The 23,732-nt window shown below is 57.6% G+C and overlaps 1 protein-coding gene across 5 annotated transcripts in view; it reads right to left on the bottom strand.

The window, feature by feature from the left end:
• Window positions 1-23,732, bottom strand: part of LOC117652142 — a 161,952-nt gene that overhangs the window by 56,432 nt on the left and 81,788 nt on the right. Inside the window, exons 1-2 of one of the 5 annotated variants that reach the window (XM_034396856.1) lie at window positions 13,624-13,675; window positions 7,895-7,931 (exon numbers count right to left, since the gene is read on the bottom strand). The exons of the other annotated variants lie outside the window; for them this stretch is intronic. The gene's annotated coding sequence lies outside the window, so the exon portion shown is untranslated. Of the gene's footprint in view, window positions 1-7,894; window positions 7,932-13,623; window positions 13,676-23,732 lie in introns of those variants that run through there. 5 annotated transcript variants of the gene reach the window in all.

The raw sequence follows: 23,732 nt of genomic DNA, 5'->3' as shown, positions 1-23,732 counted from the left end.
CCATCTTTACGCCTTCTAATTTGGCGATGATGACCCCGTTAATGAATTATTCCATACCTTGCATTTGTATTCAAATCCAGAGCCCCCCCCCCTCCACGACCGGCCAGCCACGCGGCCTGGGAAAAGGGGGGGGGGGGCTACAAAGGCGGATTGGGTGAGAGGGTGGGGGAAGACTCGAATGCAAGTAGGGGACCGCTGTATCAAGGGATACTCGGTGAGAGCTGCTGCTGAACCTTAAGCTAAAGAAAAAAACAAAGATTTAGAACAGTTTTTCTTGAACAGAAAACGAAAACTTTTTTGAAAAACCAGTAAAAACTGTTCTTTTTGACTGACGACTTAACTGACGTTCAGTTGATTCGCAATCTTTTTTTGACAGTGTGTACTTTTCAAGGCACACTCGGGCCGGCGGCGAGCCACCTCGTTGAAGACGCGTGGGCGCGTTTATGACGCGTTGGCACTTTACTTTTTACTTCCACGTGCGACTGCCACCCCCTCCCCTTCCCCTGACCTTGGCGATGCCGTGGCGATGCCACGCCGGGCGGGCATAAAGACAAGACGTCGCCCGATCCCAATTTCCACACAGAGTCCGCCTTTCAAACCGGTCCCCCTTTTTCTCCGGATTCATCCGCCGAGGCCACCTTTGGCCGACAAGTGAGGACGGGGAGCGTCTGCCGAGCCGGCCGTGACAAAAGCCCTCCGGAGTCGTTCCGTCTCTGTCGCACTCCGCGTGGGAGGGAGAGGGGGGGGAGAGAGAGAGAGAGAGAGAGAGAGAGAGAGAGTGAGAGAGAGAGAGTGATTTTTGCGGCGATCGCCGGCTTTTCAAACATCCCTTCTTCCTCCTCCAATCGTGTTTTAAGAAGGGCGGTCCGGTTCAATCCTCGGCAGCAGACTTTCCATCTCTCTCGCACCCTACGGGCCGCACCCCGTGAGTACGAGAGAGAGAGAGAGAGAGAGAGAGAGAGAGAGAGAGAGAGAGAGAGAGAGCACGACGTAGGCCGTGTCCATCAGCATGGACTGATGGGCGGTGCGGGCGGTGCACTGTCCCGGGGGCTGTCCGCCGCAGACTCGGCCGCGCCAAACTGATCTGCTGCAATTTGCGCGCCAGTCGCAACAATTGCCGGCCCGGTCGGCCAGCCTCCTTGCGGCGCATGATGGATGCACCCCACTGGCAGTAGGCTGACGGGCCGGCCAGTCCGAGGGGATGATGCTACAGCATTGAGTGCACAGTGGGCCAGAAGACCGGTGGAGGCGGCCAAAATCCCGGACCGAACCGAGTTTTTAACCCCACCAATGGATTGCTCTCCGAACGAGGAATCCATTGGTGGGGTCACACGTTCGATTCGAGTCCTGTTTAGCGACTCTGGAGCTCAAACCGCGTTTTGAGTTTTGGTCGCCTCCGCCGGTCTTCTGGCCCACTGTGAACCTGACAGGTTGGCAAAAAGTCGCACTTTGCCCGCGCAAAGCCCTTCAGAGCCACCCCCTTCTGGATCCACCCTTGTCCGAGTCGGCGGTCCATGACTAGTGGTTGATGCGGCGGACCAGGTAGTCGGCTGATTTCACCGAGCAGGCTGCTATGGTGCCCATGGGGCCGTGGGGTAGGGGCGGTGGGGGCGTAAGAGCTGAAGGGGTGCACTCTAGGCGGAAGCAGGGAGCGCAAACATGGCAACAGTCTGCCGGCGCATCTGCGTGCATCTGGCGTGGCGCAGCAGCCTGCCAAATCCACCAGCATCATCAGGGCCGAGCGCAGCCAGCCGCGCTCGCTTAAAATCCCTCGCGGAAAAACTAGCGCTGTCAAAATGCATTGCTGATGAGTAGTTGTTTCATTTTTCATTAGGGCTGGTCAAGAGGTATTTATCCAAAAGTCTGGGCGGAAATGGCAGAAATGATGAGCCAGTTCGAGGGATCAGCAACTTCAAAAGGCCTGCCTGTTATCCGCAGGGCACAGTGGGCCAGAGTCCGATTTAGCGACTCTGGAGCTCAAAACGCGTCCGGGATTTGGACCGCCTCGGTCTGCTGGCCCACAGTGGACCGGAGTGTATCACGATCACAGAGTGCTAAAAACAACAAGCGGCAGCAGTGGGGCGCGCGGCGCGCAGAGAAATAGACGGAGCAGTGCCGAGACGTGAAGAGCATCTCCTCCGAGAGCGAGAGGGAGACAGTGGGTTGGCTTAGCTCTCTAGTTCGATTCGGCGTTCCGATACTGCACATACGATCCGCCCCCACCCTTTCCAGCCTGCCAGCCTCCCAGCGAGTAGGGCTTAATTAAATCAAGTGTGCGTGCCCCGCACCGAGCCCCACCGGGCGGGGCGAGGCGGGGTGAGGCGAGGCGGGGTGAGGCGGGGCAAGACGGGGCGAGGCGGGGCACAAAGCGAGCCAAAAGGAGGAGTGGCCGTGCCGGCCGTGCACTCCGGCGCCACCTGACAACGTCCTCGGAACGTCCTCGGAAAAGGCCGGGACAATCGGGCCGGCCTTTCAAAGAGGAAATGGACGATGGAACGCAGTCAGCGAGCAACAGCCAAAGCTGATTACCGCCCCAAACCCACGTGTATCCCGCCTTTGAAGTCCCGCCTAATTCGTGCATCACATAGCTGCATGCTGCGGTGTTTGAGTCTCCGGCTTAACAAACTGGACAATTAGGTGACTACTTCGCGAAAAAAGGCGGCGCCTTTCCAAGTAACAGAGCTACCTTACTGCAGCACACAGAGTGCCAGAAGACCCGAGGAGGCAGGCACAACTCTAGATGTTCTTTGAGTTCCAGAGTCCCTAAACAGGACTCAAACTGACCGGGTGACCTCACCAATGGATCCCTCGTTCGGAGAGCAATCTATCGGTGGGGTCACACGTTCGAGTACCATCCAGCGACTCTGGAGCTCAAAATGCGTCTGGGATTTTGACCGCCTCCACCGGTCTTCTGGCCCACCGAGGCACAGCCAGATTCCATGAGTTGCTCAATGAGTTCCTTGAGGTGGGCTGCCGCCTCACCGCCAGGGCAAGTTCAAGTAGCAAGGGTCTGCACATTGTTGCGCCGATAGTTGAAGCACGTCTCTGCATCCAGTGCTGGGCTCACCGCAGACATGCCGACCGAACCGTGGCTCTCGTATCGGAAAGACCAACCGGGCGTCTCAATCAGTTCCCCGGCGATCCCGACAGCGAGTGCGGTTGGAGTCCAAGTTCGCCGAGTAGCCGATACAAGCTAGCCGCAGGCAATTGCATCATGCTATGTCGAAGCCGGATGTTTTTTTTTGCGTACACTGTCTGTCTGTGCCTGGTGCGATTCAAATTAATACAATCTCACAAGACCCCAACGGATGGCGAGGCTCAGCATGAACGAGCACTCCCGATTGTGATGTGCTCTCGAATGAGAAGGCAGCCAGCCTGCTGTAAGTAAGGCCGTTTACAAGTGGCGTGGCAAGGCAAACGGTACAACAGGTGACTCGGACGCACATTTCAACGGTGTGCACTGTAAAACGTAGCTGTAATTTCTTGACAAAGTAAAATAGTGAATGACATTTACGTCACTTCAAAATTATGTCAATTGCAACACTAATTGCAGCTTCCTATCCACAAAGTCATCTACTGGTTTGACGATATTCTTGAAAGGAAATGTGGCCTTGAAATAGTCATCGAGTGACGAGGAACCTGTTCGCAGGGTAGGCCTTGGGATGCGATGCTTCGAGGGAAAGTCAGATGGGGAGGCTGAGATACACGCTCAGCTGAAGCGCGCCCGAGCGGCAGTGTGCGTATTTACCCCGTGTCGCTTTTGCCAACACCTGTATCAAGGCGAAAGGATAGAGGGCAGGAGAGAGAGAGAGAGAGAGAGAGAGAGAGAGAGAAGAGGAGGAGTCTGGGCGTTCAGTCGATTGCGTTGCACCTTCAAGGGTGAGAACCCCATGCCGTTAACTGTGAGTACTCTACAAATTAAAGTGCGAGTCGGGTGCTTCGTGTACCTACCTTAACCCGCACCGAGCTTGGCTGTGCAGCCATCCCGTTCAAGCGCGGCGGCCTCGCCTCGCTCCAATTCCACCGTGCATTCATTCATTCATTTCCGAGATACACATGACCGAATTTCGATGCAATATGGCGCTGCATTCCGTGCCGCGTGGCCGCAAGTCGATGACAAATGGCTAACTGAACAGAGAGCATGTTGTGCATGCGAATGGCGTATGCAAAACAGACACACAAACTCATCTGATGGCTTGGCTCCGCTCCTCCAATGGACTGGACCGGCCATTGGCTGACCTGCGCAGTGCCTTATCACTGGAAGACAAAACGCCGGATCAAATCTTGGTGGCAGTTATTGGTACCACTTCCATGCGCTATCAGGCGGTCGCTGCGCGCGGTGCACTGCTGCCGGCTGGGCCATAACCTACGGTAACCTACCCCCAGCCTTAAGGGTGACAACCTCAAACAGGGCTAAGCTTTTTACTCAAAAAAGGAACAAAAAACTGATTGTATATGGAATGAACAAGGTTTCGAAAACATTCTCATCCATACATATATAAAAATTTGTATTTTTGAAATATTTTTCAAAAAGTTTTTGAAGAACTACTTTTGAAGTGCTTGGCGCATTACCGCTGGCGCCCCGCGCTCCCCGTCCTCGCCTCTCGCCGACAGTGTAGATACGTGGCAGGCTCTAATCAACACCTCGTCAATCAAACACGCTCAGCCGGCTCCACCTTTGTTTCACGGAGGGGGCGGGGGAGCCGAGCAAACAGAAACAGGTGCTTCAGCATGTTGACGCGCGCGTAAAAGAAGGGGATCTAGGTCGACGAGGGGATCATCTCGCTTCGCGACGCCATGGCGACGCGCCGAAGGGTCCCGGGCGAGGCGTGTGCGTCCCAAGTCGGTTTGTTCCACAAAGTCAGCGCCGCGGACAGCGGTAGTGGCCGGAATTCGACCGCGGGAGGCAGCGACGTCTCCGCGCGGCGACGGCGCGACCGGGCAACTCGAGACGGCGTGGCGGGAGGAGGACAGGCAAGTCGACTCGCAATTCGGTGACCGTGTCGAAAACGAAAAACCTTAACCTCACCGATGCCGTCCAACGTATTTAAGAGTGTCGTGGGTTGTTTTCCTCATTGCTTCCCCCGCACTGAGCACCTACTCAGAGTACCTGACCGTTTACTGCCCCACATTTTCGCCTGTCCGGTTTCCGTCACACTCTTTCAGAGGCAACAACATTGTTCCAGAAAGGAGCTTACGTTCGACTTTGGGAATGACGGTGGTCCTTCTCTCTCTCTCTCTCTCTCTCTATTACTCCGGCGTGTTCCCGTTCGACACCGCTACACCTTGCCACTGTACTGCCGCGCGGCGCGGGCCCCGTGGGTCTGGCCCAGCACGGCCATCTCCCGAAAGCACCTCACGTAAACGGCGAGCCCCGCCGTTCCGCCGCGCTGCCCGCGGTGCTCAAGGGCGCTGGGAGCAACGGGCGGGGCGACGCGGATCGTTCTTTAATTAGGCCGAACCAGGGCAGCCAAGCCCGCTTCATGACGTGTGACATGACCGAGGCGGTGGGGCTGCCAATATCCGCCTTAAGGGCCGCGGTTTACGTTGGCCGGCTTAACGCCCAGGCCTGCCAACCACTGTCCTCCTCCGCACGATACAGCCTGTATAGCCACTAATCTGATGGGCTCCGCGTCCGAACGGCGCTGCCCGGCCGCTGGGTATGCGTGGGGCCGGGGCCGGGCGGTTGGCGCGGTTGGCACCCCCGCACGCAGCCAGCGCGGCAAGCCTGGCCAGCGCGGCCCCTCCCGCTGACCGTGATGTGATTTCGGCTGTTTTCTTAGCGCTAAACTCTGGCAATGGCTATACAACGCCCAGGGACCCACCCTGCCGGCCGCCAGGCCCGGCCCACAGTGGGCCAGAAGACCGGTGGACGCGGTCAAAATCCCGGACGCGTTTTGAGCTCCTGAGTCACTAAGCATGACTCGAACCGGACGTGTGACCCCACCAATGGATTGCTCTCCGAACGGGGAATCCATTGGTGGGGTCACACGCTCGGTTCGAGTCCCGTTTAACGACTCTGGAGCTCAAAACGCGTCTGGAGTTTTGACCGCCTGCGACGGACTTCTGGCCCACTGTGCGGCCGTTCGGACAGGCCCTGCCCACGGCCCCTCGGAGCAGGCGAGCCAACCCAGCCCCACCCACTGCGCTCCCCGGCGCGAGCGCGCTCAGGTTTGTAATTGAAATGTATCCGACTAACGCAACATATACTCGTGCCAGATTGAGAGCCACCCACACGTGAAAGCCCTTGCTGCTTGCTGCGGTCGGGAGTAATTCGCGTTCAACAAACCGCGCGCCTCGAAAAGAGTGCACGTGGCGCAGTGGGCACCGTGTCGGACGCTTGGTTTTAATTTCCTGGTTCAAAACCCAATTTTCAAGGGTTTTTTTTTCCTCGGGCACCTTGGCTAATGCTCACCGTGGCAAACTAAGTATCGTGTCGGTCGCTAAATAAGAGACTCACGGTTCAAACCCAGACTTTTTTTTCTCTTTTTTCCCCTATTTTTTTCTTGAGATTAAGCCAAGAACGCCGACCCTGACAGCGCGACTCGTCCAGCTCCAGCGCGTGCTGCCCTCCTGAAATCGAAACCCTGTCGCCGGCGTCCCTCTCATTGGCAGCAAGAAAGGCCCTTAGGGAAGACAAAGATGCAAAGGGATTACTTTTCCGCGTGATACACGAGAGTGTAAGCTGATAGCGGGGCCGCCTCCGGGGTGGCGGTCACACTCGTCTCTCTCTCTCTCTCTCTCTCTCTCTCTCTCTCTCTCTCTCTCTCTCTCTCTCTCTCACACACACACACACACACACAGTGCGCATGATGTCTCGCTGCACTGTAGGCTGCCTGCTGAGTGCACTGCCGCTGAAGCGGAGAGCGCGTCAGACGTCGGTACCGCTTTGCAGTGCTTTGCAGTGCTTTGCAGTGCTTTGCAGTGCTTTGCAGTGCTTTGCAGTGCTTTGCAGTGCTTTGCAGCCGTCCGTCCACTCCGCCCTGCTCCACTCCTCCTCGCGCTGACGCTGCTGACGCCTGCAGACCAGCCGGCCCGCCAGACAGCCGTGCGCGGCGGGCCGGCCTATCCCAGCCAACGCAGGCGCTTGCCTGGTGTCAGCCGCTTTTCAGCGTCGTGTCGATAGGGCCAACGGTTCAAAACCTACCACGGTACAATTTTTTTTTCTCAGGAAAACACAGCTGATAGGAACAATTCTTCCGACTCGATTGACATCTGCTCTGATAGCCTCCCCATTAAGACTGGGGAGAGGATGTAGAGTTCCATAATTTTTCTTCCCATTTTCAAATTCAGGACAACTGAGAGGCAGGTCAACTACTACAACACAACCTTATTTTTGACGCTGCTGGCTCAATATTTTTCAGCCCTGGGGCCTACAGCGCTGTCTGGCAGTTTAGCCGCAGGCTGGCAGGCTGGAAGGACCCGACGCGGCGCGCGCGGGAGGGCCGCCGCCCCGCGCTAGTTGGCTCGCACAGAGAATGGAAAATGAAAGCCACACGGACGGCGAGGCCAGGCGGGCGGCGCCAGGCAGCGCCGAGCAGCACCGGGCCCCGAAGTGCCGCCTTGCCGCGCGCACTGACAAACTCATTGGGTGCAGTGGCTCTCCCGGCGCCCTTCACGCCTTTTGCGAGGACAAGGGCGATGCAGGCTCGGCCGCTTGGTAATTCCAGACTCACTCGAGTGGCGCACAGTGGGCCAGAAGACCGGTGGGGCGGCAAGAACTCTGGACGCGTTTTGAGCTCCAGAGTCGCTGAGTGGAACTTGAATCGAACGTGTGACCCCACCAATGGATTGCTCTCCGAACGACGAATCCATTGATGGGGTCACACGCTCGATTCGAGTGCCATTCAGCGAATCTGGAGCTCAAAACGCGTCCGGAATTTTGACCACCTACCTCACTGTGGAGTGGAGAGACAGGGCCGCTGCATTACCTGCAACACAAGAGAGAAAACAGTCAGCCACTTTTGATCGTCTGATGGAACATGCCAGCGCTTGACCACCTGGCTTGCATCGCAAGCTGGGGCGTTCCTTTGAGAGGCATGTGGCGAGAGTGAAAGCCTTCATTGTGGCAGACTCACTCAGCCCCGCACCCCTGCCGTCTTGCTGAACTTGTTGACCTCCCCAGCATCCCTGAGTGGAACATCAGGCGAGCCGCGACAGGACACGGGGCAGGGGAGGGGAGGGGCCCCAAACAACTCCAGGCTGCATACGTCAGCACTGTGAAATTCCACTGTTTGTGCCAACTACTGTCGCGAGTGGGGGAGCCGGGAAGGCGGCGGCCAGAGGAGTGATTCTGCGCACTCGGTCTGTCTCTCTCGCACCCGCGCGGCGCGCCCCACGAGAGCGACAGAGACAGAAGCAGCCTGGGGGGAGTCACCGAAAGGACGGCATGTGTCGAACAGACAGGACATACAAACGGCGACAGGTTCGCAGTCTGTCGTCACCCAGGCGCGTTGGAAATAAAAAAGTCACGAGGAAACGTCCGAAGCGATGAGAAAAAGAACATTATTTTCCGAGCCGTTACCCAACAAAAATAGGTCTGGTCACCACACCCTAACGGCCGACGCCCAGCCACACCCAGCGGCAATGATTCCACCGCAAGGTTTAGCGACAACGAAAAATGAAAAAGAAAGTACCGAAAACTTGAAAGAGTGTTCCATGGGTGGGGTCACACGTTCGGTTCGAGTCCTATGAAGCGACTCTGCAGCTCGAAACGCGTCCGGCATTTTGACCGGCTCCACCGGCCTTCTGGCCCACTGTGCCGTGCGTGGGGCCCGTCGCGGAGCCGGCGAGTCGGAGGGGCGCTGGACGCCACAAAACGATCCCTTATCTTTTGAATAAGCGAGACACAAAAGCACAAGCAGCGCTTCATAAATAAAAGACACGGGCGGGACGGGCCGGCCTGGGGTACGCTGAATGGGAGGCATCGTGTAGTGGCTACACTGTGGTTACACTGTGGGCACCGCCACTCGGCCGGGCAGGCCGGACGGGCCGACGTGTGCACTGTACGCGCCCAGACGGGTGGCGGGCATTTTCCGTGGAAGGGTGGCGCCCCACAGTGGGCCAGAAGACCGGTGGAGGCGGCCAAAATCCCGGACGCGTTTTGAGCCCCAGAGTCGCTAAATGGGACTCGAACTGAACGTGTGACCCCACCAATGGATTGCTATCCGAACGAGGAATCGATTGGTGAGGTCACACGTTCGGTTCGGGTCCCTTTTAGCGACTCTGGAGCTCAAAACGCGTCTAGAGTTTGGACCGCCTCCACCGGTCTTCTGGCCCACTGTGCGCTGGTTCCCCGGTTCCCGAAGGCCCGGACGCTAGTGCGCTAGGCCGCGGCGGTGTGGGGAAAGTTGGCGTGTCATTTCTACAACACGCTTAGACCCACCCCACCGGGCCCACCGTGCTCGGGGCAGGGCAGGGCAAGGGCGGCGGGGCGGCGCTATGATGTAAGCAGCGTGTAAGCGGCTGTGTTTACCTCGCGGCGACACTCCAAAAAAGTGAAAAAGGACAGTTGAATGAGCCATGCAGGCACTTGAAGCGCTTCCGCGACATTTGTACAGGCCTGCTGCTGGCTCAACGCAAATTAACCACCAATTCGTTCTTTTTTGTTTCCAGGCCCAGCAAAAAAAAGGTGCAATTAAACTGAAACAGGCCTGAATTTCCATTCCGGGGCGAGGTTACGTCGGCCGGGCTTTATCCAGCAGTCCGCCTCCGATTAGTCTGGTCCGCTGGTCGGCCCGGGCCGGGGCTGCCAGGGCCTGCCAGGCATTGAGCAGCGCCCCGAACGGTGAGGTCGACAGGGGGTGCGAGGGGCGTGAGGCCGCACAGTGGGCCACAAGACCGGTGGAGGCGGCCGAAACTCTAGACGCGTCTTGAGCAGCAGGCCGCGGAGTGGGAATCGAACCGAACGTGTGACCGCACCAATGGATTCCTCGTTCGGAGAGCAATCCACTGGTGGGGCGACACGTTCGGTTCGAGTCCCATTTATCGACTCTGGAGCTCAAAACGCGTCCAGAGTTTTTGGCCGCCTCCACCGGTCTTCTCGCCCACCGTGCGCGAGCGCGGACTACGGCCAGCACCGAGATTCAGCTGCCAGTATCAAACCGGCCCGAAATCTCTCCGCCCTGCGCTGCCTGCGAGCCTTGCCTGCCTGCCTGGCTGTTCCTGAAGCAGCATTTGCATACATTTCGAGCGTGCCAAGCAGGGGCACCCACACACAACACGCGAGCCAAACACAGCCCCTGTCTCTCTCTTGCGCGAACACACACACACACACACACACACACACACACACACACACAGGCCCGCACACCGGAAGCTTGCATTACATTGAGGCAAGAATACAGCTAGCAGATCATAAATCTCTGTTGAGCGTCGGGAAATTACAGAGAAGCTGGCTCGCGTACTCGCAACACCGCGACGCGTCGCGCCACTCAACTTGGACTCCATTTCTCTCGACACCGTCTCTTTCTATCTGCCGTCGTGTGTTACTTCTGCCGGAGCGCTGTCTCTCTCTCTCCCTTCTCTCTGCCTTGTCTTTCTATCTTCCCCGAGGAATAACAACTGCGCGTTTCAATTTGGGTATTTCGCGGGCAGCGCTGCGCCATGGCAGCGTAATGGATAGCGTTGGTGCAACAGGCGTCACAGGCCGCTGGTTCAAACCTCACAAGTTTCTTTTTTTCAAAGCCAGTTTGTAGTTTTATGTTTTGGTCCAAAAAACATTATTTTAACGCAGAAAGAACCAAACGAAACAAGACTGCCCTTTTGGTACATAGGTAAAAACTAGTTTTAATCACTGTTCGGATGCAAAGCCAGCAAGTGGCGTCCAACGTTTGGGAGGGCGGTGAGGGCGGTGGCTCAAAGCCGAAACGTGCGTGCCATTAAAATTAAGTTTGAAAGTTGCCGCGTCCGGATCTTATTATGCTTGTTTGCGAATTTCATCGCGCAGTTAGCGCGGAATTCGCGCCGGCCGTGCGCGCACCTACACTGCCGGAGAGAAGCCAACACTTGCTGCTCTTCGAAAAAAATAAACAATTTAAGGCGGAGCGGGTGTGGTACTCGAGTCTATGCTCGCTCACCACACACAAACAACACGGCTGTATCGCGCCGCAATATTTCCAACAGTGTCGCTCCGTCTCTGTCGCACTCATGGGGCGCTCCGTAGGGGTGCGAGAGAGACGGCCTTGTTTTCCAGCCCTTAAATAATTGGCGACGTGAGGGCCGCTGCAGGGGGAGCCGGGCGAGGGGTAGTGGGGTAGTCACACGAGCCCGCAAACCGAGCGGCGGCAGCGCGGCAGCAGCGCTCTTGATAAATGCCTGTCGCTGCGTAAGTTGTCATCAGGTGCCTCGCCGCCACTCACAGGCTTCGCCACGCTCCGCCACGCCTCGCCGCGGGCCCCAGCCAGCGGCCTGCGTCCGGAGCAGCGCTTGTCTCTCTCGCACCCTCACGGGCCGCACCACGAGTGCGAGAGAGGCGGCGAGAGTCCGGGCCCGGCCCGCAGGTGCGGCAGAGACAAAAGGCTTTCGGTGCTGATGAGGGCGGGGACGCCTTGTCGTAAGAATCAAAGCCCCGAAGGCCCGGCGGCCCGGCCTCGGACGGCAGCGGCTCTGCGCGGCACGGCGGCGCGGCCGGGCTGGCTGCGGAGGCGGTCGGTGAAACTGAGTGGAAACCTAATAGCGATCCACTACAAGATAGAATGCCGTAGCGATGTGCGTTCAAGCGGCTGGGGAGGGGGAGGGGGAACGGGAGGGGACGGGCCATACATGAAGGGGTGTCAGACATAACAGTGGGCTGGGGTGTCCCCCGCGTCCCGCCACCGCTAGCCACCGCAGTCGGACGAATGGGCGCGCACCGTCCGCGCTCCCTACCGGCTTCCAAGCGACCAATCCACTGCAAAAGAAAACCTTTAAAAAAATGATAATAATTAAAAAGTTACGAACGCAGTGACGGAGCAAACAATGCTCCACGCGGATTGCGCGTATTAATAAAAAAAAAAGTTTCTGGCAGCGGAAATGCGGGTACCACATGGCGCGTGGGCTCGCGGGGCGGGGAAGCAGTAATAAAATCCTTTATATGTTTATCAGGGGACGCGTGGCTCCACACACACACACACACACACACACACACACACTGCTCAATTTGGGACACAATCTGATTTTGTTTTCGGCGAACGCGCATCCGGCCAAACCCCAAACACCCGCCACTGGCCGGCCGCCGGGCTGGCCGCTGGGCTGACCGCAGCAGCACTGGGCGACCGACTGCCCGCGCGGACTTGGAGTACACATTGGATTTGCTCTCCCTCCCTCCCCTTGGCGATGCGGCGACCGCTCTGGAAAAGCAGACACTCTTTATAGGGGCATTCGCATGCAGAGTATAACTACGGGGGTGACCGCGCCCAGGGGGAGGGGTGGGGGTTGCAATCTTCGCTAAAAGAAGACGAGTTGCAGCGCGGCGCCGCGACAAAACAACGGCCGTGACGTCCGCGTTGGATAATCCACGCTAAAGTCCGCTTCCGGCGCAATCTGGCACACCGACCTCGTTTCACTTACGCGGCGGCCGCGGTCGTTGAAGCGTCAAAAAGTCAACCTTCAGACCCGCGTTCGACTCTCGTCACGGTACAATTTTTTTTCTACCGATGTTTTATTACTTTTTGAGCTTTTTCTTTATTATTTTGCACCGGTGATGTGAGTGCAAGGTCTGGCGCTGAACGACTCGGTGATTGCAGGAAGTCTTCTAACAGTGCACTGGACCGGGCTTCCCCGCGTGCTCCGCCTGGCCGCGAGCCAGACAGAGGCAGGCGTGTCGGTCCGTCCGAAACGATGTCGATTTAGTTCCTCCAAGTATGCAGCGCCTCTCCACGCAGTGCGACGCAGTGTGACGCGGGGATTAACCGCCCGGCTTAAGCCGTCACTCGGTTCCGATTCGCGCGACGAAACAGCTGCTGTTGTTTGCTGCGCCGCTGCGCCTTTTTGCCCCGTTTTTGCTCCATTTTCCCTTATTCAATGTGGGACTTGCCCTCCGTGCCTGCCAAAAGTAATTCTTTTCTTCCTCCGAAATTGCCGGCCGCGCTGGCACGCGATCCTCCGACTGTGTCGCTCTGTCTCTCTCGCGCCCCTCCGGGACTCCGGGACCGCCCCGCGAGTGCGAGGGAGGCGGAGTGCGCTGTGGGGAATCAGACCGCTGCGCTGCGCCGCGCGGCGGGGAGGCCAACCCGAACCAACCTCAGTCCGGCCGTCGCTGTGTTTCCTTGTTTTTCTGCAGCCAGCGGGTCACGCCTCCGAACGCGTCCACGTCAACCCAAGGCCCTCCCGACGGCCCTCCCGACGGCCCACACGACGGCCCACCCGACGGCCCACCCGACGGCCCACCGGACGGCCCACCGGACGGCCCAACCGACGGCCCACCCGACGGCCCACCCGACGGCCCACCCGACGGCCCACCCGACGGCCCACCCGACGGCCCACCCCACGGCCCACCCGACGGCCCACAGAAAAGTGCCATAAAGCGCCCCCGGCTGGACTTCCGGACACCCCTTTTTTCCATTCAAGCATTCGGCCGAACTAACGGCCCTCGGACGGCACACACACACACACACACAAACAAACAAACAAAAAGTGACTCACAGGAGCCGAATGTAACACGCTTTCGCGAACGCGCAGCCAAATAGTTTGATGTCTGCAGCGTCGGCGCTGTTTGCCGTGCCGGGCCGGCCGTGAGAGGTGGCATGACTTGGCTGGTGAGCCGCGCCCCCAATTTGCACAGCTGCTTGAAACAAGACTGCAACACGGCGGCTCGTGCCGGGCCAGGCCGGGCCAGGCCAGCCTCGGCGTTTCGCTGAGTCGCCCCAACTCCGCGGTCCGCCGACCTCCTTTTTGCGCGGCCTGTCCCTCCGCAAATAAGCAAAGCCCGTTGTTGCTGCGAGGTGGCGACTCAGCGAGTCCGCATGTTTGTCTTTTGCATTGCTAGTTTGCTTCCTCGGCCGCTTTCCGGTGTCGCGGATCGCCTCACCTCCGCGCTCCGCAAACACACCGCACAGTGGGCCAGAGGAACGTTGGGCGGCCACAACTCCAGACGCGTTTTGAGCTCCAGAGTCGCTAAACAGGGCTCGAACCGGACGTGTGACCCCACCAATGGATTCCTCGCTCGGAAAATCCATTGGTGGTGTCACACGTTCGGTTCAAGTCACATTCAGCGACTCTGAAACTCAAGACTCGTCTGGAGTTGTGGCCGCCCACCGTTCTTCTGGCCCACTGTGCGCAGTCGGGCAAACAACATCAGCACACAATGTGGAGGAACGTCGACTCCGTTTTAAAAAGCCGAGAAACGCTTAGGCTAAAGTGGCCGTGGGGCGGAGGAGTTTCCATTCACGGCAACAGCGAAGCGCGGATGTTCTTCCGTAAACGAGTACGCCAGCAGAAAGATCACGGGTTCAAAACCAACTCATTTCGCAGACTTTTTTTTTTAGATTTTTTGACTTTTTTCTAGGTTTTACTCTGCTAAACGGCTGAAAGTACATGGGGTTAACGCGCCCGTTGCCGGTATTTGCGATGTGCATTTTGCTTTTCCAAGGTCTATTTTCGCTCACCTTTTTCAGGGAAGGCCAGGTATTTGTTTCCCTGCCGGCGGCGCCGTGAGAGGCGAGTACAAACTCGGCAAACACGGTCGAGAGCGAGTGAGAGGGCGAGAGCCTCACAGCCGTCAAGTGGGAGCGGGACGGCGAATGCTTTACGAAACGTGCGATTGATTCGGGAACGGCCGAGGGGGTGAGGGGAGAGGGAAGCAGGACTGCACTTCCATCGGTGCGCTCGGCCCGGCTGGCGCCTTTAAGGCCGGAACAGCGTCTGCACTGCCGGCCGGTGCTCAACCGATTCCCTTACTCACCCGATGCATCCAACCTGCTGAATGTAAACAAAGCCGTCCGGTTATTCTCCAGGCAACCGGCCGCCATTTTTGGCGCTCGACTTTATTGGTGAAGTCGAATCCCATTTCGGCGTCCTCCAGCCGTGCCAATAGACCGCCCGAATCGGTTTCGCCTCCCACTTAATCGCACAGCGGGCATGCCTCGTGCCGTTTGCGCGCTGCACAGTGGGCCAGAAGACCGTCGGAGGCGGACAAAACTCTAGATGCGTTTTGAGCTCCAGAGTCGCTTAACAGGACTCGAACCGAACGTGTGACCCCACCAATGGATTCCCCGTTCGGAGAGCAATCCAGAGGTGGGGTCACACGTTCGGTTCGAGTCCTATTTATCGACTCTGGAGCTCAAAACGCTTCTAGAGTTTGGTCACCTGCACCAGTCTTCTGGCCCACTGTGCGCTTGTGGAGCAAGCACACTTTCGGTCCAACAGGTACACACATGCTTTCATTTTCTAACAAAATTTTAAAGCTTGTTATTATGATTTTGCAGTGTGGTGCCATTGGAGGGGCGATTCATGGACGTTGAGTCAGACGAATGCCCCTGTTGGCTCCTGATTAAATAAGGGAGGGTCTGGCGCGGCAGGTGGTGAAGAGGGAGCGAGATCCGACTCTCGGGCCGCCAAAGTGCCGAACAATCCCCCAATGCACCGAAGGCCCGGCTGTTTTCATGGGATGAATAATCTCAACAGAGTGTAGACTCACGCGTTTTTCCGCACATTTCCCCCTCCTCTTTCGCTTCCCTTTAAAGATTTTATTACAAAGGCCGGTTTTGTCGTGTTCATGCCACGAGGAAATTCCTGCCTCGGTTCCCCCAGCCAGCGCTGACGACGAGAGCACACAGGCCGAAGTACTGGTTGCGCAATCGGACGTAGTTTCCTCGTTCTGTGCCCAGCAGGGCAGACCAGGGCAGACCGTGGCCAGGGCCGAGCGCAGCCGTCACCGACTACTTGATTCCATTGTCAGGCCTCGTCACGGCCTCGTTGACCCTCTGCATCCTGCACACTTCCACTCCCCACACCTGGCGGATCCAAACACGGCTGCAGAGAGTGAAAGAATGTTCCATCTTTCAAATTTTCTTTTTCTAGTGCAACACGGGGTGCTGGAAAATGGATTACACCGCGAATGAACCATCGACCCCCAGCCACAGCCGTCCCACTCCACCTGGCTCTCTCACTCGCTCACAGGTGTGGAGCCCGTCGCATCATCACTGCAGTGAGATTGAGTGGTGCACACACACGCGCGCATGAATTTCTCTCTTATACACACACCATCAGCTGCGAACGCGGTTAACTGGCTTTGAACGCCATCGCGAGAAGCTCGGTGAAGGGCTTTCACGGACCCTCACACAGTGGGCCAGAGGCCCGGTGGAGGGAGGCGGCCAAAACCCCGGACGCGTTTTGAGCTCCAGAGTCACTAAATAGGACTCGAACCGAACGTGTGACCCCACCAATGGATTGCTCTCCGAACGAGGAATCTATTGGTGGGGTCACACGTTCGGTTCGAGTTCCGTTCAGCGACTTTGGAGCTCAGAACGCGTCTTGAGTTTTGGCCGCCTCCACCGATCTTGGCCCACTGTGCCCGAGGGGAACGCAGGACCGCTCCCGACAACAGCTTTCGGAAAGCTCCGCGGCAATACAGTGCGGTAAGCAGAAAGACAAAGACGGTCGCGATAAATGCAACGTGTCTGTCCCCAGGAGACTGATTCCGGGAGTCGTCGCTCTGTCTCTCTCACACTCGTGGGGCGCGCCCTGTAGGTGCGAGAGAGACAGAGCGACGACTCAGTCTGCAGGTGAGGGGAGCGCGTCGTTGCGAGACGTTCCGTTGATTCAGCAGGACGCGCGCAACAAGCGTGCCTGCCGCGCCCTGCGGCTGGCTCTGTCTCTCTCGCACCTGCGGAACATCCCTCGAGTGCGAGAGAGACGCAGGATAGTCCTTCTGCGGGAGACACGTAAAAAAAATGCGTGCATGACGATGCCTTTGGTTTTGCCAATTGCGAAACGCCCTTCCTTTTGCCGATCTCATCCGGGCAGACACCTGCGAGTAACCATACAAGATAAACAGAGACAGGGCCTGTAAATAAAGGCAAACGGAGCGCGAAGATTGAGCATATTGAGGGCAGGACGAATGAGGCAGGCAGGACCGCCAGTAAAAACAGCCGAGGTGGAAAGCAGTAGAGATGGACCTTCCCGAGATAGGAGGGCCCAGGCAGAGGCCCAGGGAGAGGCCCGGGCATCAGGCCCACCAATACGGGCAGGGAAGCACGCAAAGCTCCGAAACTGCAGTCCAGAGGTCCACTGCCGCCACCTTGCCAGGGACGCCAGAGCTTTCGTCCCTCTGCAAAGCGCTACGTAGAAGGAAAAGCGGTCCACAAAGAAGCACTTTGTGCGAAGATCTCTTCAATCCAGACAGCTGTGGTTCTGACCACCAAAAGTTGAATGCTGTGAGGAAAATTCAGAAAGCACCCCGTCAGTACCGATGCACCCACTGATTCAATGTTTCCACAGGCGGTGAAGGTCTCAGCGGGTTATTCTGGCCTTCTGCTGGTAGTACACTCGCTGAGAGATAAAGTACTGTTGTGGCGTAATAAAATCAGCCGCGGCATGGAAAGAGAAAATAAGATATCAGGTTCGCGGCGAGGGCACAGAGGCAGCCAAGCCACCGCGCCTCACCTTGAGAGCAACTTTCGGGCGGCCGGAGGTCGCGCTGTGGCAATCGTACGGGGAGGTTTTGCGTTTCATATTGACATCTTTCTCCTCAAGGTCTGTTGTAGGGTTCCGAAAGACCCACTGTGGGATTTTCCACGAAGATTCCTAGTGCCATCCTTCAAAGCTAAGCCCATAAAAAAAATATTACTGTGGACCCGGCGAAGGAAAAAGCCAAGCGGAAGAAGACAGACACCATCTGTGCGATCGGCACGCAATTCATTCGGACAAGCAAGCCGGGGCCGCGGGGCCGTGAGGCCGGCACGCGCAGATGAACTCCCTTTCAGCACTCTCTGAAGGGGCAGCCCTTTGATTTCTCATTCAATTAAAAACACCCGGCGGAAATGAGGTGAAAGAAAGTCAAGTGGCGCAGAGGTTTATAGAAAAGGATTTTTCCAGACGCGGAAGCGTCCTCGACGCGCCGGAGGACTCCTCCGCGGATCCGCGCAAGCACTACACTGTCTTACCTTTTCACTCCGACTTTTTATTTCTTCTAAAAGATAAACTTGGGGTTTATTTGCGGAGGAAGGGTATTGCGGCAGTGCACTCACTGTCCTTGTCAATCCCAGTGCCTAGTAATGGGAGCGACAAAGACAGCCGGGCCACCCCTAGAAACATCAGGCACCGACCCAACAACTGTCACAGTCCGCCTGCCTGCCACGCCCCGCCATGGCCTGCCAGCGCATCTCCTTACGCCAATATCGAAGTTGTAAAAGAAGCACATCTGCTGTTCCTTAATTTGGCCTTCCGTTCTCCGGCGGGCCTCTCGGCGTCCTTCTCTCTCGCACTGCAGCCTCCCGCCGGCCCTCTCCCTCGCACTGCTACCTCCCCTCCCCTCACAGGTCGGCCAGTCCGTGCGTGCACCCCGGACAGAAAAAAAAGCAGCAGCTTTGCAAAAAACAAAGTGGATCGAACGGATTATTGATAAATCGACAACCCGTCGCGGAGACTATCAGATCGGCGGCTCGGGCGGCGAAGATCCGCTCCAAAGCGCCGTTGCAACAAAAACCGAGCAAATTAAAAAGAAACTGCGGAAACTGGTATTGTGAGTTGTGGAAACTGGCCAGGCACTGCACGTGCTTTCGTCACCAGGCGGTGCTGACTCGTTCACGAATTACGTAACGGGGTCCGCGCTTAACGAGTAGCGGGCTCCGGTAATTTCAGCGGCAGCCCCCAAGCTAGAATCAAAACACACTGAAAGAAAAAAACCTATGTCCGTGCTGCCTTGTTATTCCATTCAAATGCAAAACCCGCGAAACTTCCCCACGAGGCCTCCGTTTCCGTCGCTATGCCGTACCAACGGACTTCCTCACTGTGAAAAACTCTGAGGTTTCTTGACGGAAATGTCATGGCTAATTTTCCTTACAAAATTGGTATCAAACCAGATGACAACTTTTTGCTGCGCTAAATGACGTCATCAATTTCAAGAAGTGGAAATGTCGACCTGGCTTGGTCCCAAAGCAAGTACAAATGTTGGCAGTGTTTGGACGTGGCAGACGGCGACACGGCGAGGCGACAAAGGGGATCGAGAAGCCACTGTGTTTGGATGCATCCAGGTGAGTAAGGGCCGGGGGCCCGGGGCCAGGGGGCAGGTCTCGGGGGCTAAGTACACAGTGCAGGGCGCAAGGCTACGAGGCCCCACTCCGGGGTCATCGCGATGCCGGCGGCAGCGCAGCGACAGCCAAGAGGTGCTGTTTGCACGTCCTGATCAAAGACGTTGTCACCGTGCACCTTTTGCGCTCCGCGAAGACCGTCCCCGCGAAGGCCAACACAGCGCAGCGACGTGGCCGAGGCGGTGGCGGAAAGACTCCGTTCCTCGTGGGCAACGTCCAGGCCACCAGTGAACAGAACCATTCTTAAAGGCCGCGAAGCCGCCGACTGGCGGCAGGGACTGTTGGAGCGCGTCCGCGCGCGGCAACGCACGTACGACACCTCGCACGCCACCCGAGGGTGGAGGGGAGGGGGTGGGATATAGTATATACGGGGATGGGACTCGTAAAGCCCATCGAGGAAAAGCTGAGGGAGGAGGCAATATGATTTGCTGGTTGCTGGGTTCAACGGGGTAGTGCGGACGGCGCGGCAGGGTTCCAAGAGAATAGAGGGGGGGGACTGGAGGGAGGGGACGCGCGTGGCGGGCCGTGGCGGGCCCTGGCGGGCCGCCCTGGGGACCGACGACGCTGAAGGGGAAAGAGTCCGCCTCACGCCCCGCGCGCCTTTTGGCCTTTTGGCCTTTTCGACGTTGGAAATGAGGTGGAAGGACGTGACAAGTGTCACGTGACGAGTGTCAGGCCGTCCCCGTCGCACCGCAGCAGGGCCAGCGGGTGATTACTGGCGGGGGGGTGCCATGCAGGTTAGAGTACACTCTCAAGTGGAGTGGTGGAAAGCTTCCGTTTCGCTTTTCGGTCGCAACGTAGACGAGTGACCTTCAGACTTGCCAAGAAAGGCGAGACAGACCAGATTGAGCAAGCTTTTAAAGATTGTGCTTGAAAAAAAAAAAAAAAAAAAACAGGACGCGTGCCGATGAAAAGAAAAATATTTTTGCCCTGTCCTTGCACAGACGGTGATTGCCAGGAATGCATCCGTTCACGAGGAAACCACCACACCTTCTGCTTTGTCTGCCCTCCTCAAACCCGAGGCACAAACTCGCGAGCCACTGCTGGCGTCAGGGAGACCGTCAGGGAGACCCGGGCAGTCAACAGCACTGGCGCAAATTGGCGAGACCGCAAGACCAACCCCTCCCCCCGCGTGTCTGAGCCCCGCAGATTCAGGCTTCAGGGTCAACCGTGTCCCACTAACTCAGCAGGTTGCCCCACTGTCCTCCGTGTCCTGCCGGCCCCGCCTGCCCGACTTACTCAGCAAACGGAACGATCCCGGAGTAACAGGTCGAGGTGTGCGCTCCTCGGTAAACTGTGCACGGACCCTTTCAGGCAACAAAGGCCAAGACACTACAGTGGGAACCTCAGGTGCGAGCGTGGACGGGCTTCTAGCCTATTCACTTAAATTTATATTTTTGATAGCGTCAAGCAGTCACAGGCCTAAGTGCCTTCCCGGACCGCCAACGGTGCAGAGAGCCCCGGGTGATATTTGGGGCCTCCCTTCACCACACTGCCCACGCCAAATTGCCGTAATCCGCTCAACGCCGCGGAGGGGTAAAGTGGGGCCCAGGAGGAGAATCACCCTCATTATGCTCAGTACTGACCGCCCACCGGCGTCACACATCACAGTGGGCCAGAAGACCGGCGGAAGCGGTCAAAATCCCGGACGGGTTTTGAGCTCTAGAGTCGCTAAATGGGACTCGAAGCGATCGTGTGACCCCACCAATGGATTCCTCGTTCGGTGAGCAAATTATTTGTGAGGTCGCACGTTCTGTTTAGCGGCCTGTTTAGCGACTCTGGAGCTCAAAACGCGTCTGCGGCCGCCTCCACCGGTCTCCTGACCCACTGCGTGTCGAATGCTCACAGTGTTGTGGACCTATTAAATGTCAGAAGTGTCAGGCGACCTTCGCAAACTGTCCCGTCCCTCCGGACGCAAAGCTGACCCCCCTTCACTCCGGGACCTGTTGACGGCGATAATCAGAGCATAATTTCAGAGCCCCACCAGCACACACTGCCATGGTGTCGACAGATGCCGGTACAACTCGAAAACAATCCCACTAGTTACCTTTTTCCCTTCTCCCCTTCAAGACTGAAAAAAAGCCAAGTGGTACTTCGGGAAAATAAAAATTCCAAGTGCCGTTTGGTATATTAAACGCCAACAGGGGGCGCGGGTTCGAGACCGGCACGGAAAACGACTTACAGGGCTCACCTGGCGGGCCACGGTCTGACGGGCACCGCCGTAGGCATGCAGCCAGGGAGCCGAGAAAGCCACACACATACATACACTCACACACTCTCTCTCTCACACATACACACACGCGCACACACGACCAAGGAGAGCACACAACGCTGTGCACTTAGTGCGACGTGACGGTGCGAGTGTGTGAGTGAGGGCCAAACCTTGTATGAGAGCGCGACGCAATTGGCTGGCATCTGTGCCCCCTGTCGGGGCCTGCCGGGGCCTGCTGCACAGTGGGCCAGAAGACCGGCGGTGGCGGACAAAACTCTACACGCGTCCAGAGACGCTAAATGGGACTCAAACCGAACGTCTGACCCCATCAATGGATTGCTCTCCGAACAGGGAATCCATTGGTGTGGTCACACGTTCAGTTCGAGTCCTGTTTAGCGACTCTAGAGCTCAAAACGCGTCTAGAGTTTCATCCGCCTCCACCAGTCTTCTGGCCCACTGTGTGCCGGGGCGTGCCGGGGCGTGCCGGCGAAAGGCAAGTTCATGGACCCCGAGACTTTTTCGGGCTCGGCAAAAAAAAACAGCCTGCGTTTTCCTCGTAGAGAAAATTTTGAGAAAAGTGAAGTCGCAGAACGCATGACTCTGCGCGAGACGGTCGCAAAGAAGCGCCTTGGCGGACAGGGGCTGGGCGCGCAGATTCGCGGGTTGACGCGTCCACTCAGCGCGCTGTGGCCCCGCGCCGCCCTGCGCCACTCCACCGCACTACTCGGGGACCACTCGCTGCAAATCAGTGGCGGGCCGGCCCTTGGCGGAGGCAAACACCGCCAGGGGGAGCGGGAGGGGAGGCAAACGAGAATGGATGAAGGAGTGAGAGGGAGAGAGAGAGACAGGGTGACGAGGAAAAGTGTGGAGCGAGTGAAAGATGGAGTGAAAAATAATAGTCACAAAGACAGGGTGGGACTGAGACAGAGAGAGAGAGAGAGAGAGAGAGAGAGAGAGAGAGAGAGAGAGAGAGAGAGAGAGAGAGAGAGGGGGGGGGGAGGGGGAGAGGTAGCCACACGGCGCGGCGCAACGGTCAAAGCTCTCGGTACACCTTTGGCCCGGCGCCACGCCCTGCCCTGGCCCTGCCCTGCCGAGCCCTGCCCGGCTGCCACGACCCCTCCTTTGTCAAGGAGCTCTCCACTCTTGTTTTGTCACAGCAAGCCAGCCACTTCCGTCTGGGGGGCTGGCCGAGGGAGAGGGAGAGGGAGAGCGAGAGAGAGATGATGGGCGGGATGGCCGGGGGAGGCCGCACGGGGATCAGGGGGTCTCGATTACAAGTCGTATTTACCCGGCCCCGGCCGGCCACTCCGTCCACTTAGGCAGTGTGCCTGGCGGCCTGCCGCACGTGGAACTCCACGCGCCGGGAACCTGGGGGCGGACTGCTGGCCTCAGTCAAAGCCCAAACGTACACAAACTTTCATTTCTATTTTATTTTTTTTGAAAAATAAAATAAAATTGTGTTTTAATATTTAAAGTATTCTTGGCAGAAGAAGAAGAAGAAGAAGAAGAAGAAGAAGAAGAAGAAGAAGAAGAAGAAGAAGAGAAGAAGAAGAAGAAGAAGAAGAAGAAGGAGGAGGGGGTGGCAGCGTCTGCTATGCACGCGGCCGCACAGATATACATAGGCCAGCGTCCAAGAAACGGAAGGGGCTGCCTTTGTTGTGGCTGAAATTATGGTTTGGGGGGGAAAGTCGAAAATGTGTTGGCCTGGTCCTGGGAAAGCGTGGGCCTGGAAGAGCGGCCAACACTTTGAAAGGGCAACCAATGGCGGCAGCGGCCGCAGACCACACCTCGGCCGCCCGTGTCGGTCAGACTGATTAAATTCATACCGCATCTTTTTCATTTGTGCCTGCACTTTGAGGCATGCCCGCCGCTCGGACGGTCCGGGCGAAATCACAGCGCGGTCTGTGCAGCAGACCTCGCGCCGCGGAAGTCGATCCTCCTTCGACTCCCGCGGAGTAATCAGAAAATATATCTAATAATCATAAACTCGTCAGGTTAATTCCAATCATTTCGCTGCCTGCGGGCGCGGCGGGCGCCACGGCGCCGCGGCGCCACGGGGGCACGGCCACGACATAATCTCATGAAAGCTGGAAACAGTTTGTCTAAGTCTCCCCCGAGGCGGGATTTCCTGGCGTGCTGCTGCCGCGTCGCTGCGCCCTGCGCCCCCTTGGAGGCAACAGTTGTGCGGTTCGCCGCCGTGCGCGCCGCGGCGCCACCGTCGACCGGGACCTCGAACCCCGACGGGAACCCCGACGGGAACCCCGACGGGAACCCCGACGGGAACCCCGACG

Source organism: Thrips palmi, unplaced genomic scaffold, assembly GCF_012932325.1.
Source record: "Thrips palmi isolate BJ-2018 unplaced genomic scaffold, TpBJ-2018v1 HiC_scaffold_10, whole genome shotgun sequence".
In the NCBI taxonomy this organism is placed as follows: Eukaryota; Metazoa; Arthropoda; class Insecta; order Thysanoptera; family Thripidae; genus Thrips; species Thrips palmi.
Note: the sequence above shows the minus strand (reverse complement) of the source record. Positions and strands in the feature narration are given on the sequence as shown.